Raw genomic sequence first — 17538 nt, 5'->3', positions numbered from 1 at the left:
CGTTGGCAAACAAAATGACAAATGAGAAGAAAAAAGTTTCTAAAACGAAAAATAATATGCAAGGCAAAAAGAGCTTTCTCAGCTTTATTTTTAAAAGCTCTTGTCTGTTAAGGCTTGTCTGTTAAGAGAAAAAAATGTTTCATTTTTTCCTGCTGGGATGAGACATCTGTATAAATTTATTATCTGTGCTATTACCTTAAATTTTTGAAAAGATATTTGAGTCGAAAATCATTTTTTACCAACTTTTGTTAATTTTTTTTTCCGTTTTTAATTGTTTGTATAAAAACTGTCAATTCAATTTTTTTCAAAATTTAACTGAATGTTGACAACAATATTTTTGGAAAGATTAAAGTAAAATAAAGCCAATATCTCAAAGTTTTGAAAAGATATTTGAGTCGAAAATCAATTTTTACCAACCTTTATTCATTTTTTTTGTAGGTTTTTATTTTTTGTAAAAAAACTGTCAATTCGATTTTACTCAACATTTTTCAGAATGTCGAAAACAATATTTCTTATAAGATAAAATAAGTTTGAAGCCTAAATTTCAAGTTTTTCCAAAGATATTTAAATCGATATTCAATTTTTACTAACTTTGAATAATGTTTTTTTTAAATTTTTATTTTTTATAAAAGAAACTGTTAATTCGATTTTTCTCAAAATTTCATCATATGTCAAAAACATTACTCTTCGTTGCACAAAATTGTTTTTGAGATGAAATCATATTTTAGTTTTAAAATTTTGGAGGTGACCATTTTTTTTTCAGTTTTTTTTTTGATTTATAAAAAAAAAAGTTAAATAGATTTTTTTTTCAAAAAATATACTTCCTTGATATCACGTTACAACATATTATATAAAATTTAATTCAAGTCTTTAGCGTTTTTGGTTCGTAACATATTTAGGGTTAACCAAAATTTTCACCTTTTTTCAAACTGCTATGGTAAAAAACCACCCACACAATTTTTTTGAGAGCCCTTTCTGCATCTTTCTGCCTTATTATCTGTACAACAAAATTTATTTGAAATCGATATCTCTTCTGGTTCTTGAGCTATAGACGACGAAAAACACGTAGCGAACGTACGGACGTACGAATGTACGTACACACGCACGCACAGACATCTTTCTAAAAATCTTTTATTTCGACTCTAGGGACCTTGAAAAGTCGAGAAATGTCAAAATTTTCAATTTGACAAATCGGACCCATTACAATAACTTCCTATGGGATACCGTTATTTATTTCCTTATTTTCAGTGATGAAAAAATTTTTAGTTTTGATGGACCAGATGATTTTAGCGGATATACGATTTGAAGAAAGAAAAAAAGTTTGTTTAAAAGAGGAACTTTGGTGGTGGCCTGTATGGTTTCTGAAGCCATCTACGAGCATAGTAAGGTTGCACTTGCCTTCACCTCTACTAGAATAAACAGTTCTGACTACACTTCGGTTCTTGAAAGTGTGTACCTCATTTAAGAAGATATCCTCAAATTAAGCACGTTTCCAGCAATATAATGCCCAATTTCATGTGAGTCGTCAAACTTTGGGTTGGTTAGGATCGAACAACATTAAATTGATGGAGTGGGCGTCACGTTCTCCAGATTGCAACCCCATCGAAAATTCTTTGAAGAATTTTAAAGCGCAAAATGTATGCACCTAATAGGCAAATTGCTAGTGTTGTTGAGCTGCGAGAGGCATTACGACAGCATGAAATTCTATAGACGACTCACATTAAAAATTTTGCATATATTAGTTTTTTGTTAAATAATAAGAGAACAAAGACAACGTCTATTTGGGTGTGGGTTTGTTTTTGGAACTAGACTCATGCAAACAGTTTTGAATATCAACATTGTGAGCAAGCAAATCACGACAATCCGCATCAAGACTAAATTCGCCAACATAAGCCTAATATGCGCTTATAACAGAGGAGAAGGATAAAGACACCAAAAACATATTCTTCGACGTCTTGGACAAGACTTATGAGCAGTGCCCTAGCTTTGACATTCAAATTATCTTAGGAGATTTTAACGCTCAACTAGGAAGAGAAGACATCTTTGGTGGCTTAATCGGGAGGTACAGCCTGCACGACACCACCTCCGACAACGGATTCAGGATGATCAATTTCGCTGTGGGGCGAGAAGTTCTGGTAGCTAGTACGCAGTTCACACATGGAAATCGCCTGATCAATCAACCGTCAAACAGATTGACCACATTGCCATTATTATCAACAATTCCGCCTAACCTACCTCGAAAAAGTGAAGATAGCTATATAATATATATATATATATATATATATATATATATATATATAGAAGCATGCTCCAACTCATCTGCAAAATATGGTCGGAAGAAAACATGCCCGATGAGTGGAATCTCAGCATAGTTTGCTTGATACATACAAAATTATACCCTCTAAATTGCGTCAACTACAGAGGCAGAGGCATCTATCAAATTCAGAAAAGATCTCACCGATGCATTTGATGTCAAAAAAAAGGTTTTAGACAAGGCGATGCACTGCCATGCGACTTCTTTAATATCATTCTCGAAAGAATTGTGCAAAACTCAACCGTTAATACCAGAGGCACAATCTTCCAAAGGTCCAACCAATTACTCGGATAAGCAGATGATATTGAAATAATTGGAAGATCAAAGCGTGATATCAGTGAAGCGTTTTTGAGCATTGCGACGGAAGCGAAGAAGATGGGTTTAGGTATTAAGGGACTTTATCTAGCTAGACACCGCTATAAACACAGACAACGACACAGGTGCTGAAATCAAACGAAGAATAGCTCTTGCAAATGGAAACTTCTTTAGACTCAGAAGGCAATTTAGAAGTAAAGGCCTCTCTCGAGCATCTTAAATCCCCATCTATAAGACACTCATAATCCTGGTTCTCATTAATGGCGCTAAGGAACCTGTCAAAAAAAGATGAGAACGTCTTAGGATGCTTCGAGAGAAAAATTCTTCGATTGATGTTTGGTCCCGTATGCATACATGCAGAATGGAGGAGAAGATATAACGACGAACTGTACCGGCTGTACATCGACACTGACCTAGTTAGCAGAATTAAAGTCCAACGGATTAGATGGCTAGGCCATGTTGAGCAAATGGACATCAACGCTCCAGCCCGGAAGGTCTTCGATTCCAATGCCAAAGGACAGCGCTGTAGAGGAAGACCGCGCCTCAGGTGGCGCACTCAGGCGAGTGAAGACCTCAATCAACTTGGCGTGTGAAACTGGAGACAGCTAGCTACGGACCGGGCTGGCTGGAGACGCATGTTGGTTGAGGCCCAGGTCCGCCCGGGTCTTAAGTAAGTGCATTACATCAAAATCTGTTTTTAATTTTTAGACACCATAAGGAGTCTGAGGAAATAACTGTACTTCGTTTTCTGCTCTATTTGCTTGATCAGTGATGCAACTCAAAAAAGAAATAGGAAGGAGTGACTCCTATTGTAGGTTTTCTATAAAACGCATTTTTTCAGGTATACTTATGAAAGGCACTGTACAGAGTATATGTATGTGCGAGTATAATGCGATATTGCGGGTAAAATAAGCAGATTTACATGACACGTGCGTGAAGGAGAAAATTAGTAGAAATGTAAGGTATCATTATAGAAGTTTAGCCACCTTTATTTTAAAACTATTTTATCTTTTCGGAAGGACCTTAAACAATTTTGGATTAGTGAGGTACGGACGGATGGCCATTGTCTCAAATTTCTTGTTGCGGAAACCTACTTACCTTTAATTGTCTGAGAAAATGATGTAAAGAAAAATGATGACACGCAAACAAAAACAAATGATGTACAAGGTTTATCCATTATTCGTTGGAGCTCTGCCTTTAGTTGGTATCTGAAAAAAAAAACTTTGCAATATTATTTAAATTTTAACATGTTGTTGTTTGTGTGCGTGAGCAAAATTTTTACTACATTTTCCGAAAATAAGACAAAATTGGCTGTGGAAAAATTTTGCTCTACGATTTTTCAAAGCTAGATCAAATTGGCAGTATACTTCATAACTAAGCATGCAAATCCTTGAAGCTTATTTGTTATAAATAAGTTATATTTCTTTGTAAAAGAGGTGAGTCCAAACATTAAGTGAAGATATTTCAAAATATATCGATGCTTTTGATTGATGATTTTTTTAATAAAACGTATTCCTGCAAGCAATTTTGACCAGCTGAAATTAGTCCAAATCAATCCCTTGTCTGAAATTTCAAGTAAATACCCTCTGTTTTTCTTACATTGAAAATCGATCCCAACCGATCAGTAAACACTTTGACTAATAGAAAACTAAACAAAAATCGTTTGTTCCCACCATTTACAAAAGAGATTTATTATGCTAACTTAATGCAACTGGTTATTTAATTTTCGGTTTCAAAAGTTGAGCTCAAAAAACAGCAAACACAACAGCCAAACAGCAGGCAAGCAAAGCGGTGCTGCATAGAAGAACGAAAGCTGATGACGAGCTCTATGAGCAGAAGACCATGGTGAATTCACGCTGCTCCATAAAGGTTTGAAACAACTTAACACAACCTTTCGATGTTTTTGCGATTTTTTTAGCATAATACTTGAAAGAATAGTGCAGAGCTTCCTCGTCAATTACAAGTTCTAGCATATGCTGGTGACATTGACATAATCGGCAGAACTCAGCGTGATGTTAATGAGGCAGAAGCGGCAAAAATGGATTTAACGGTTAATGAGGGCAAAATATTAGTGAAGCAGGAGATGGAACGACGAGCTGTACGGGCTGAACAGTGACGTTGACTTAGCCAAAAGGGTAAAATCCAACGACTACGTCACATACAGCGCATGAAAACCAATGCTCTGGCCCGGAAAGCCTTCGAATCCACACCCACAACTTAATTACAAATGTTCATACCCATAATATTAATACCTTATTCAAAAGTTGATTATTGTTATTTTTATTTGTATGTGAAATTCAAAAGTTTATTTTGGTTTTAATATTCCGAGGAAAACTGAAAAAAAAAACAAATTATTGATTCACTTATAGAAGAAGCTGCTGCTACAATTATTTATGAAGGTAAGTCAATTATTCTTATACACAATTTCGGCAATTGGCCACTTTTTATTCGGTTTTTATCTTTTTCTATTTATTTTAATTAGATGAGCCATGTTGATTATTTAAATATCAGCTGATTTATTGCTGTCAAAACAGTGTTGCTCATGATTGTGCATTTGTATACTTTAGGGTTTCAGCGAAGTAAATTTGCAATACTAAAGGATGTGCATATTCATATATTTTGTTAGTGTAGAGCATCTGCATGCACACAAAATATGCACATGCACTGATGCAAGACCATTTACACCGGATCGTGAATTCCCCTATTATCTTACGCACCTTTCCCCAAAATGTCAGTGGAAGTCAGTCTGGTGCTAGTTGTTGGTACGTGCGGACGTGTACAAGCTACAAGCCCTTTTCGTAATTTATAGTGCAAATCGAGAAATTGAGGTAAGCTGTCTTTTTTTCAATTTTCCAATTTTTTTTACTAAACATCGATAAAAATAATTTCTGTTGTTTTATTCATTGGTAACATAAAATAGATTCAAATATAATTGGGTAGTTAGCGATTTATTTTGACTTAAAAATAAAGTGAGGGGGTAGTGCACTATCATCATCATCATCGTCATCATCGTCATCATCGTCATCATCGTCATCATCGTCATCATTGTCATCATCGTCATCTTCGTCATCTTCGTCATCTTCGTCATCTTCGTCATCTTCGTCATCTTCGTCATCTTCGTCATCTTCGTCATCTTCGTCATCTTCGTCATCTTCGTCATCTTCGTCATCATCGTCATCATCGTCATCATCGTCATCATCGTCATCATTGTCATCATCGTCATCATCGTCATCATCGTCATCATCGTCATCATCGTCATCATCGTCATCATCGTCATTATCGTCATCATCGTCATCATCGTCATCTTCGTTATCATCGTTATCATCGTCATCATCGTCATCATCGTCATCATCGTTATCATTGTCATCATCGTCATCATCGTCATCATTGTCATTATCGTCATTATCGTCATCATTGAAAAAACAAGAAAAATTAACTTAGACAAACTTAAAACTAAACTGGAAAAAGATACTAAATAACACAACAAAAAGAAGAAACTTTTAAAAAAAAATATGAAACAGGCTAAGTTATTTATGTTAAAAATAACAAACGTATATGCTCTTAATTGACTAGTGGATATCGTTAGGAAAATGTGAAAGAAAGCAAGAACTCCACAATATAAAAGTAGTAGTAGTAGCTACTAAGCAACATATGAAATTAATTGTTTTTTTTTCAGGTGTACTTTTTACATTTGCCAAGCTGAAATTCAAATCATAGACTTCTCAAATTCACAAATCGTTTCTTTACATACTGGACTGACGAAGATGCAGAACGGACATTTTAAGTTAATCCATGTTATTAACCTTGAACAGTATGATCAATTCCTTTCCGACATATCACCAATCCTTAACCTAGAAACAAACCATTTCTCCCTTACTATCACACGAAATTAAACAAATCCGCAATTATTTACATAACCTTAAAACTAAAAGTAAATGTTCTTTAGATTTCATAGGCAAAGTTGGAAATTTATTGCTGGCAATGAAAATTAATAATTAACAAGTTATAATTAACGAGTTATACTATGTACGAATTAATAACATTACAAAAATCCAAAATGAAATCCAAAATTTACTTAAAGATAATAATAAAATCAATTTTGAAATCATTACAAATCTTAAATACAGAATTAAAGTTGTAAAAGTAGAATTAAAAAAAATATAATATATGACATTCATTGGGCTAAACGAGGAACTATTAACTCTTTCATATTGTGAAAAAACGAAATAAATTTAGCCACTTAAGTATTGAAATGAACAATAGCTGCTTACACAACCATAGAAGAAAAAGAAAAATTATAAGTAATAGTTTATCAATCTTTTATATAACAAATATTCCTTTAATAAACAAAGAAGCATACGAAAATCTATTAATCAAACCAATAAAAAAGAAAACTACTGTAACCGAAATTTCGTATGATGTAGTTTTAAGAAATAATGATCAATTTTAACAAAAAAATGTAAAACATTTAATAATCTGTCAATTTGTAACTTTAAAAATATTGTAAATATAGCCACCTGCAATAAAGTTAATAATCCCCACATCCATAGACGAAATATCATGAGATGTAATATTTCTGGTGTTCAAATGGTAGATATGTGCATTCAAGAGGACACAAGCAGTTTCAAGTTTTTCTCAAAACCCACCTCTGTCTATCAACTCCTGCTCTCACCTCCCCGTGGTGAACATCGGGTGCCTAGTATCTCAATTGGAGATTGGGTTTCAACCCCAGTGAAAATTTGTTGGGGGCAGCAAACTAGAGAGTGGCGAAAACTGTTTCCACTAAGGCAACTCTCCTTATCCAGACGGCAGAGGAGGAATTCCCGAGATGGAATCAACGGTGGCGTCTACAGTTCCAGTAAGGTTGAACTACTTAGTGAACACCTTATAGGGCTTCTACGATTTGTTCGGAGTCTAATGATCTGGCCCTTCAGATTGTGGCTGTGCCGTTGGGGTGACTTTCTAGCCACGTAAAAACATCATAGTTGCGAAATACCAACAAGCCTCGAATACGGACGGATTTACTGTGGACAACCTACGCAAACGAATTAAGGACAACGAACTTCGGACATGCATGTGGAATGTTAGGTCCCTTAACAGACCACGTGCGGCAGACATTACCGCCCTCCAAGAAATACGATGGGATGGGCCGGTCAAGAAGAGGATGAAAAACGGTGACATTTACTATAATGAATGACACCACGAAAACCAACAGCACTTATTTCGATGTTGCTTTGTCATTATAGCCAGACTTAGGCTATAGGTGCATAAACGAGCGCCTCATGAATATTCGCATCAGGGCTATATTCGGCAACATTAGCCTGATACGCGCGCACGCCACCCACCACAGAAGAGAAAGATGACAACACCAAAGATATGTTCTTCGCGCTGTTAGACAAAACATATGAGCATTGTCCTTGCTACGATATTAAAATTTTACTGCGTAGTTTTAATGCCAAGCTATGAAGGGAAGACATTTTTGGTGGAATAATCGGGAAGAACAGCCCGCACAACACTTTTGACAACGGATTCAGGCTCATAGATTTTGCTCCGGGCGAAACGTCAAGGTAGCCAGTACGAGTTTTCCACACCTCAATATCCACAAAGGGACTTGGACTTCTCCAGATCAATCTACCGTCAACCAGATTGACTATATTACGATCGACGTCCGACACGCTTCCAACATCATGGATGTACGAACTTTCTGAGGAGCTAACACAGACTCGGACCAGTACCTCGTTATAGTCAAGGTAGCACTTCGGTTTTCCAGACCCAGCAAATGCAGCCAAATAACAGACACGCAAAGCAGCGCTACATAAAAGGACGAGAGCTGCTCATGAGAAAGAAAGCATGCCCGAAGAATGGAACCTCAGTATTGTTTGCCAGATCCTGAAAAAAGGAGACCCTCTAAACTGCACCAACTATAGGGGAATCAGTCTACTTAACATCGCCTATAAAATCTTCTCTGCCATAATATGTGAAAGTCTAAAGCTCATCTTCAACAACCTGATAGGACCTTATCAGTGTAGTTTTAGACCAGGAAAGTCCGCAGTCGATCATGTATTCACATTACAGCAGATCCTGGAAAAAAAACCCAAGAACACCGAATCGACACCCACCATCTTCTCATCGATTTCAAGGCAGCATCTACAGGGGCGAGCTGTATAGAGCCATGTCTAGTTTTGGCATCCCTGCTAAGCTCATTCGTTTGTGCAGGATGACTATAGAGAATTCACGCTGCTCCATAAAGCTTGGAAACAACTTAACAGAACCTTTTGATGTCAAAAAAGGTAATATTGCTAAATCAGTTTATCGGAACTCTTGAATTCGACAATACGACACACAAATTAAACGGAACATTTTTAGTCAAATTTTTGAACATGACCATCAACCTGAATGGAATCCCACATATCTCCAAAGAAAGTTATATAATAAAACCCCTTCCTCCAAACAAACTTAAAGGAAAAAGAATACCGTTAATTACTCTCGCTAGAAATGATGAAGGATCATCATATTAACAACACTAAAAAAAATGTATCTCCTACAAGAAGAGAATAATCATAGTCAAATAACTACATATTCCTTAATTTCCGTTCTTGAATTCCTGTTTATAATATGGTTTATTTTGAAAATCTTGACATAAGTTCAAAACATGAAAATCGTTATAAAACCGCCAACACCAGAAGCCAATGGACCAGTAGCAATGGTGGATAAATTTGCTATGCTTGAAATGAACTCAATCCAAAATCTAAAGAAGCCTAAGTTTAATAACCTGCCATACTTCTGACGACCGATGACGATTGTTTCTAAAAAGGGAAGAGTTGACACAGAACATGGTCGAAGTGCTGTTGATTCGTCCGGTTCGCTGAAAAAATTCCATAGAAAAACAAATATTGTGGGAATGCAAGCATTAATTAATATTGCATTTAGTAAGAAGAAACAATTTAGTGTGAACTTATTCTTAAGTTCAGTTATTAAATTCAATTCAATTAATAAAGGACAGAGCAATCTGCTCTACCGGAAAAAAAGTATTATTTTTTTTAAAGTAAACTAGGACTTAGATTAACTTGTACAAGCATATTCCAGGACGGGTCTTACAAATCGAACAAAAAGTAATTTTTAAACATATGTATCACGGAAATCACGGCCGAATCTCTTACTAAAACCCAGAACTCTATTCGCTTTTTTAACTATAAAGTTAATATGTTCATTAAATGTTAGTTTAGGATCTAAAACAACACCCAAGTCAGAAAATACATATACTCTACTTAAAGGACAAGAATCAAATCCTAACTAACTAGCTAAAAACGATTGAAACTTTTTGCGTGTAAAATTCTTGGTTTTATATTTGTCAACATTTAAAACAAAACGATTATAATTGCACCATTCCCTGAATTAATATTAATTCTTCTTGCAAGAGCCAAGGAGCAGTGGCTATCAACCGACAAAAAGCTTTTTGTTGGTTTATCGTCAAGCACAAAAAGCTATTTCGATTTCACATATTGGCTTGCCAGTATGCCTGTTCAAAGATATGTGTCTAACGATAAGAAACTTCAAAAGTTGTTTTTTTCTCTCAATTCAATGTCCATAGAGACAAACAAGAACAGAAACTGTTCTTTTGGTTTCGATGATCTTTTGGTCCCGATGTTACCATATTTCAGTTGTTGTTATTCGGGCGATGTAAGTATTTTATGCTATTTATTATTGAATATGTAAATAAAAACAAAAGTTACTAATTTGTTCATATTATATTTTACCATGTCAAATAAAACAATATACACATGTTGAAAATATATTTAAGAAAGTTAGAAAAGATAAGTTAGTTGCAAGACATTTCAAAAATAATTTGTATGGATTCCTATGGTAATACTGATGCAAATGTACGTGCGACATATTTGAAATTTAAAATTGCCTCCCGGTATAGTTCAAACTTGTTTATTGAATTTAATCAAATGAAAATGACACAAATATTTTTATCAATTCAATAGAATTTTTGCGGGAATAAATTTGAAATTCTTTAGAGAAATACTTTGGTACGTTTAATAAAAACGTTTGAACTTAAAAAATATTGTCACGAAATCACGCACACGTCCACTCAGTAGCACATAGGATTGTATCAAGTATTATAGTTCAACTAATAGTGTCCGTATAGGACTAGTAAGTTAGTTGTAAGTTATGGTTAATTAGGCTAGTTTTATAAATTTTTGTCTAGCTTTGAGATAATTTTAAGAATAATTCAATAAAAATGAATAAAAAAAAAGTGCGTTGGACTGTGAGTAAGATCACGTCAAGTGGACCCCCCCCCCCCTCTTCCATTTGATTATTAAATTCAGGTATGAATATTTGTTCATGAAGTATTTACTACGAACAATTAATCCCCAGAACAGTTTTTCAAAATTTTTATTTTAACAACATTTTTTTTGTTAATGAACATTTTTATGACTTTTAATTTAAAAATTAATAAATGAAAAGCTGTTAAAGATATTTTAATGAAACTTCCAGAATTTATAGTTTAATAGTTGTACTTTGATTAGATATATACAAATTTAAATTATTTATTTTTTTTTAATATTGTTAATTAACTTTCTAGTTAACAAATGAAAATTTCAATGACTTCTCCCTCAAAAAACAATTTTTTTTTTCTCGATATTATGCATTAATTATTTAAGTAATAGAATCCGCAAAAAAATTTGACTGCTCGCGATTAGATTGAACAAAAAACAATTTTTTTATGACGGACAGTGAGTGATGTTGGTACAGGCGCGCTGCCGTGCGTCATTCACTTACCTTTTATTCGACTCAGTAATTGTAAGTAAGAAGCAATTATTTATTTTTTTAATAAAAATCATGTGTTTCATTATATAAAATTAATTAATAATTTTTTTTTATTATTATTAAATAAACGAAGAAATTAAACAAGATATAATTGAATTATAAATATATAAAGATAACATATTATAAAGAAATAATTTAATTATAAATCTATCGGTATTCCGTTATTTTTTTTTTAAAGACTCTATTTGCAACAATTTTAATGTCTTTGGAAAAAATTTTGCACTCGAGTGATGTATTATCTAAAGCTTTATAATAATGATACTCTCGTGTATTTTTAATTGTAACAGATTGCTCATGCCGGGATTTATATTGTTGTTCATGAGAGTCATGGTCTTGTTGAGAGCAGAAACCAAAATTGACTTTTTTTAAATGATTTTTCAGCCCATTCAAACAATGAAATACCATTAGTTATGTGCTTATCATTATCCCTCTGAAGACTTGCACGATAAGCTTGTCTTATCACACTTTCTGCCAACCCATCACATGCTCCTTTCCCGTGAGATGTAGCATAGAAGTTCTATTCTGCGTCAACACTAAAATCATTTTTGTGGTTAATGAAATTTGCAAAGTTATACTTATTTTTGTACTGAGAAGCAGCTCCGTCCGAAAAATAGCAAATTTTTGTAATCTAACAATGGACTAACGCTGGATAACTATGTAGTAAAGTTTACATTTATTCATAGAAAATTAACAATTTTATTTAAGACCACAAATAAATAAAATTAGTACCGTAAGTAAGGAACAATAACAAAAATAAAATAATATAATACTGCTAAAATGTTGATATCTTCGTTTATTTAGTAATAAAAAGAAAACATTTTATTAATTAATTTTGTATAATGTGTTTTAGTAAAATTATCAATTAAATAACATTATTTTTATTAAAAAAATAAATAATTGCTTCTTACTTACAATTACTGAGTCGAATAAAAGGTAAGTGAATGACGCACGGCAGCGCGCCTGTACCAACATCGCTCACTGTCCGTCATAAATAAATAGTTTTTTGTTCAATCTAATCTAATAAAAATTTTCAAAAACTGTTCTGGGGATTAATTGTTCATAGTAAATACTTCATGAACCAATATTCATACCTGAATTTAATAATCAAGTGGAAAAGGGGGGTCCACTCGACGTGATCTTACTCCTGTCATACCAATGGTTTTTACTTCAATCCCGTCCTGTGTCATCTTAAGTTTTTTTACGGGTACTACCTCTTGCGCGGAATTGATTAATCTGTCAAGAGTAATTCTTGTCAGCAAAAGTGTTTCCTAATTAGCTGTATGAATTCGGCTAAAAATTGTAGGTCTCTCCCTCCCTGGTAAGAGTACTCGCACACAAGATTTGTTAAGAGTTTTAAGTCACTACGTCCTTAATCTCGACGTTCCGTTACGATACCTAATTTATTTATTTAAGGACATACATAAGAAACGTTTCAAAATGAATATGGCTTTTGCTTTCTTGTTCACTTGAAAGAGCGCTCGATTTAGTTCAGAAGTATTTACGGAAGTAGTTCGTTCATTTTCTTCACTACTTAACTTTGTATTTTAGCTCGCTCGTGAAGGAAGCCCTATCGGCAAATTTTCCTAAAGCGGCCATACAAATATTACACCTTCCTATGCAAAACAGAACGTCTTAAGATCATAAAATAGAAGGACAAACAATGAATAATCAAACTTATTAAATCAATATATGCACAGTACTCACTTACAAAAAAAACTTACTCCCGGAAATTACGCCAGAATTTTTTTTTTTTGGAAAAAACGCCAGAAAATTCTTCATACAAAATTCTGGCTTTTTTTCCTAGGAAAAAATTACAAATTTTTTTGGCGAAAAGCCAGAAATAAAATTTCTTTTTTCCTTTTCATGTTTTGGAAAAAACTCCAGAAAACTGTATTTTGTACAAATTGTTGTAATAAATAAACAGTTTTACTACACATTCCTTGTCTCTATGATCTATTGTAAGAATTATTGTTTAGTTGCTTTCGCGGATGTAATATTATGTATTATATGTCAGGTCCTCCCACCAAACGTTGTGTTGTTGCCGTGCAGACATATGAAAATATGCTCGGAGTGCAACTTAAAGTTGCAAGTTCAAGCCGGGAAATCGTAGCAGACACTTTGCAATTTTACATTTATTAAAAATATTTTGTTCTTTTCTATTTTGTTAAATAAATTCTTACAAATAAAAAAAATATTGAAAACTTAAGTAATTTTTTGCGTGGCAGCCAAGCCGCGCCGCGTCTGCAACGCCATGGCCACGAGCGCCGGGCCGTGCCCGCTACCACGCCGCATTTTCTGGCGTTTTTTTTTCAAAAAATTCTGGCGTAATTTCCGGGAGCCCAAAAAATAAATAAAAACAATTGAAAATTAAAACACCTACTTCGCAGAATTGCCTGGGGCACACTTTTATGTACATAAAGTTATTAAATCAATTGATATCTTCATTTCATTGATTTGACAAAGTAAAGTTAAATAAAGGTGTTCATGTTGATGAATATTTATGTAAAATATTCTCATTCACAATTGTATTTTTAGTCTTAAAGATATAACATTTCAAGTACTTTACCATTTTCAAACCACTTTTTTTCTGACAGAGTTTAATATTTTAAAATGGCTTTCGGCAAACCTATTTGTGGTTTTATATCCTTTCGCTATTAATGTTTGCATGGTACTATTATATTTCTATTATGCTTTTAATTAATTGCTTTGAAAAAATTATAGAATACCTCCTCTATGCAAGAGCTGAGTTTTAAATTTTGATTTCTGTCTACCTTGATTTTGCATCAACTACGACTTAGAAATACGTGTTAAATTGATCCATAGCAAAAACTATTACTAAGTCTCGATCTAGTTGTCTATAATTCTGTTCTAACAGTGTTAATGATCAAAATGTATGTTCATGCATTTTAATCACCCTCATCAAACTGTGACAGTCAACTATTCCAAAAAGTCCCGCATGCGCATCACATCCTTCACACTTAACTGTGGATCATATAACATTCACTGAACTCATTTAAAGCCGCTCTAATCCCAAAAGGTAATCGGTTCATGCCATACGTGCCTCTGGGTGTTGATAATGTTTGTACTAGCTTGATGTCTTAAAAAACATTGGCTATGGATAAACCACAAGAACAGTTGAAGTTGCTGTAAATTACACTCTGTCGTAGTTTTCTTACATAATTATTCATAAACTTCATTTTCATGTTCTTATACTAAATAATGCTGTTCTAATTATGCATTTCTTTTTCCTAACAGTAATGCTCTTATAGTATTTCAATCAAGTGGTCATATTCGTTAATATTTTTGGGACCTGAGATTGACCAATTACCAATAAATCAAAACTATAATTTTGTGCATATCTCTTTATCTTCGAAGTTATACATAGTTTTAATTAGTTTTTTTTATGTTTTCATGTCGATGTTCCGCTTGATCTTTTCTTTGCGGCCGGCAAGAATACGGAATTACTTTACTGCGCCTGCGCAGCGGCGGCGCGGCGGCGCACAGTGGGGCACCTTGTATGGGGAACCGGAAAAAATTCCATAAAATCTGAACCACTGAATTGATTTTCATGAAATTTTCAGAGAAGATTGATTAAAGCAAGTAGAATCAACTCTAAAAATAACCGCCCACTGCCACGCCCACAAGAAGAGGAAATGGCTTTTGACCAAAACATGTTTTTTCTAAAATCCAACATTGAAAAAAATATAAAGATTATTTTTATTTATTTTAAAAACATACTTTTTTTTGGAAAAAGTATTTTGTGTTTTTTTTCATTGAATTGAAATCTTGTTTATATATCTTTTAATTAATATTTGGGGCCCTCAAAAGGGCCATTTTTGAAGAAATCTTTCTCAAAGAATTTAGAGTTTTTTTTCATAATTATATTAATAAGTGTTTAGCTTCCTCACTCATCAAATAATTTTTGGACTTCGGCTCAGGCCTTAAAAATGAAATATAGGGATCTGACGATATAAGGAACATATGCAGGACATCTTCGTTTGTAGCCGTCCTTGAAATTTTCCTGCTATTGTTGGATCGAAAATATCTGTAATCCTTATTTCGGCTCTCTTGGGCCTCCTCTGACAAGGTACCAATGGGAAGTTCACAAGATTCTATAATTTCCTATCCGTGTAAAAGAATCTTATGAACACTTGCTGGTAAGTAATACCAAGGATATAACTTAACAGCAATATTCGCAGTTTCAATAGAGTATTCTTGAAACTTTCCTGCATCGATAATTGATTACAACAAATAACCTCCAAAATAGTCGCCAAACGCCTTATTAAATTTTCATCAATTTTGGTAATTTCAGATGTGAGAGATGGGTTATCAAAAAAAAGTCTTGAAGTATTACCGGAGTTTGTTGTTCCACACCCTTGTTTAACAACATCAACAAGCAGTCCTATTTTTTGCCGAAATTCGTTCTGTATACGAGTTTTTGTATTTTTTTTAATTCTGCAGTTTGTGGGGTTATTCTCCAAGCTTTAAACGGAAGATTATAGGAAAGGTGCAGGATATACTCCATGAAGAGTATTCTTGCATGCAAGGTCGACATTCCAAACTTTAGTGAATCATTATTTGTCGGCTTCAACTGCAAACTTGAAATGTTGTTCATTTCCGATGGCCTTGCACCACAAATTGTACAAAAAAAAAGTTTAAAATTCCTTCACATTTACCATAAAATTGGAACATTTTTTTTGTCTGGGGTAGGTAGTGAAAAGAAGTTTCGAATCAGAATTCGAATTCTGATTCAACGTTCCAAAAAATATTTAAAAACCGTTGTATCATCAAACGCACTCTTTTTATCTACCAGCGAAACTCTCATTATTTTAAGCTGACTTTTTATATTCAAATGGCTATAAAATCCGAATTCGGACGTCTTCGGGTGTGATTTTTTTTGGAAAAAATAGCTGAGACCCAAGACTTTCAAACCCAATTAATTTGCTTACAGCGCCAAACAGCGCTAACAGTCAAAACATTATTTGAATTTAAAAAACCTTTAAAAAAACAGTTTTTCGTAAAAAAAAAATTCTATCCAATTTCAAATTTCAAAAAAAACCTCTGATTTTATTTGCCTGTTCTATTTCAAACATATTTACAAAAAAAAACATTTTAAAAGGTACAAGACTTTCAGAAAATAAGCAATTCAAAACAACTCTTATTTTTGCCAAATTTCCTTGTTTTTCAACTTTAATCGGAAATATCCGCTACAATTTTTTTTTTTTTTTTTTTTTTTATCTATTTTCGGATTCTCCATCCTTTTTGCTTTGCGAAAATGTTTTTGAATTTTTTAAAATCCTAATTTGATAAACATAGGTTTTTTCCGCTGTTTCCCCACTGTGCGGCGGCGCACAGTGGGGCACCTTGTATGGGGAATCGGAAAAAACTCCATAAAATCTGAACCACTGAATTGATTTTCATGAAATTTTCTGAGAAGATTGATTAAAGCAAGTAGAATCAACTCTAAAAATAACCGCCCACTGCCACGCCCACAAGAAGAGGAAATGGCTTTTGACCAAAACATGTTTTTTCTAAAATCCAACATTGAAAAAAATATAAAGATTATTTTAATTTATTTTAAAAACATACTTTTTTTTGGAAAAAGTATTTTGTGTTTTTTTTCATTGAATTGAAATCTTGTTTATATATCTTTTATTTAATATTTGGGGCCCTCAAAAGGGCCATTTTTGAAGAAATCTTTCTCAAAGAATTTAGAGTTTTTTTTCATAATTATATTAATAAGTGTTTAGCTTCCTCACTCATCAAATAATTTTTGGACTTCGGCTCAGGCCTTAAAAATGAAATATAGGGATCTGACGATATAAGGAACATATGCAGGACATCTTCGTTTGTAGCCGTCCTTGAAATTTTCCTGCTATTGTTGGATCGAAAATATCTGTAATCCTTATTTCGGCTCTCTTGGGCCTCCTCTGACAAGGTACCAATGGGAAGTTCACAAGATTCTATAATTTCCTTTCCGTGTAAAAGAATCTTATGAACACTTGCTGGCAAGTAATACCAAGGATATAACTTAACAGCAATATTCGCAGTTTCAATAGAGTATTCTTGAAACT

Source organism: Eupeodes corollae, chromosome 1 (genome assembly GCF_945859685.1).
Source record: "Eupeodes corollae chromosome 1, idEupCoro1.1, whole genome shotgun sequence".
NCBI lineage: Eukaryota > Metazoa > Arthropoda > Insecta > Diptera > Syrphidae > Eupeodes > Eupeodes corollae.
The sequence above is the reverse complement of the archived record's forward strand: the minus strand, read 5'-3'. Positions refer to the sequence as shown.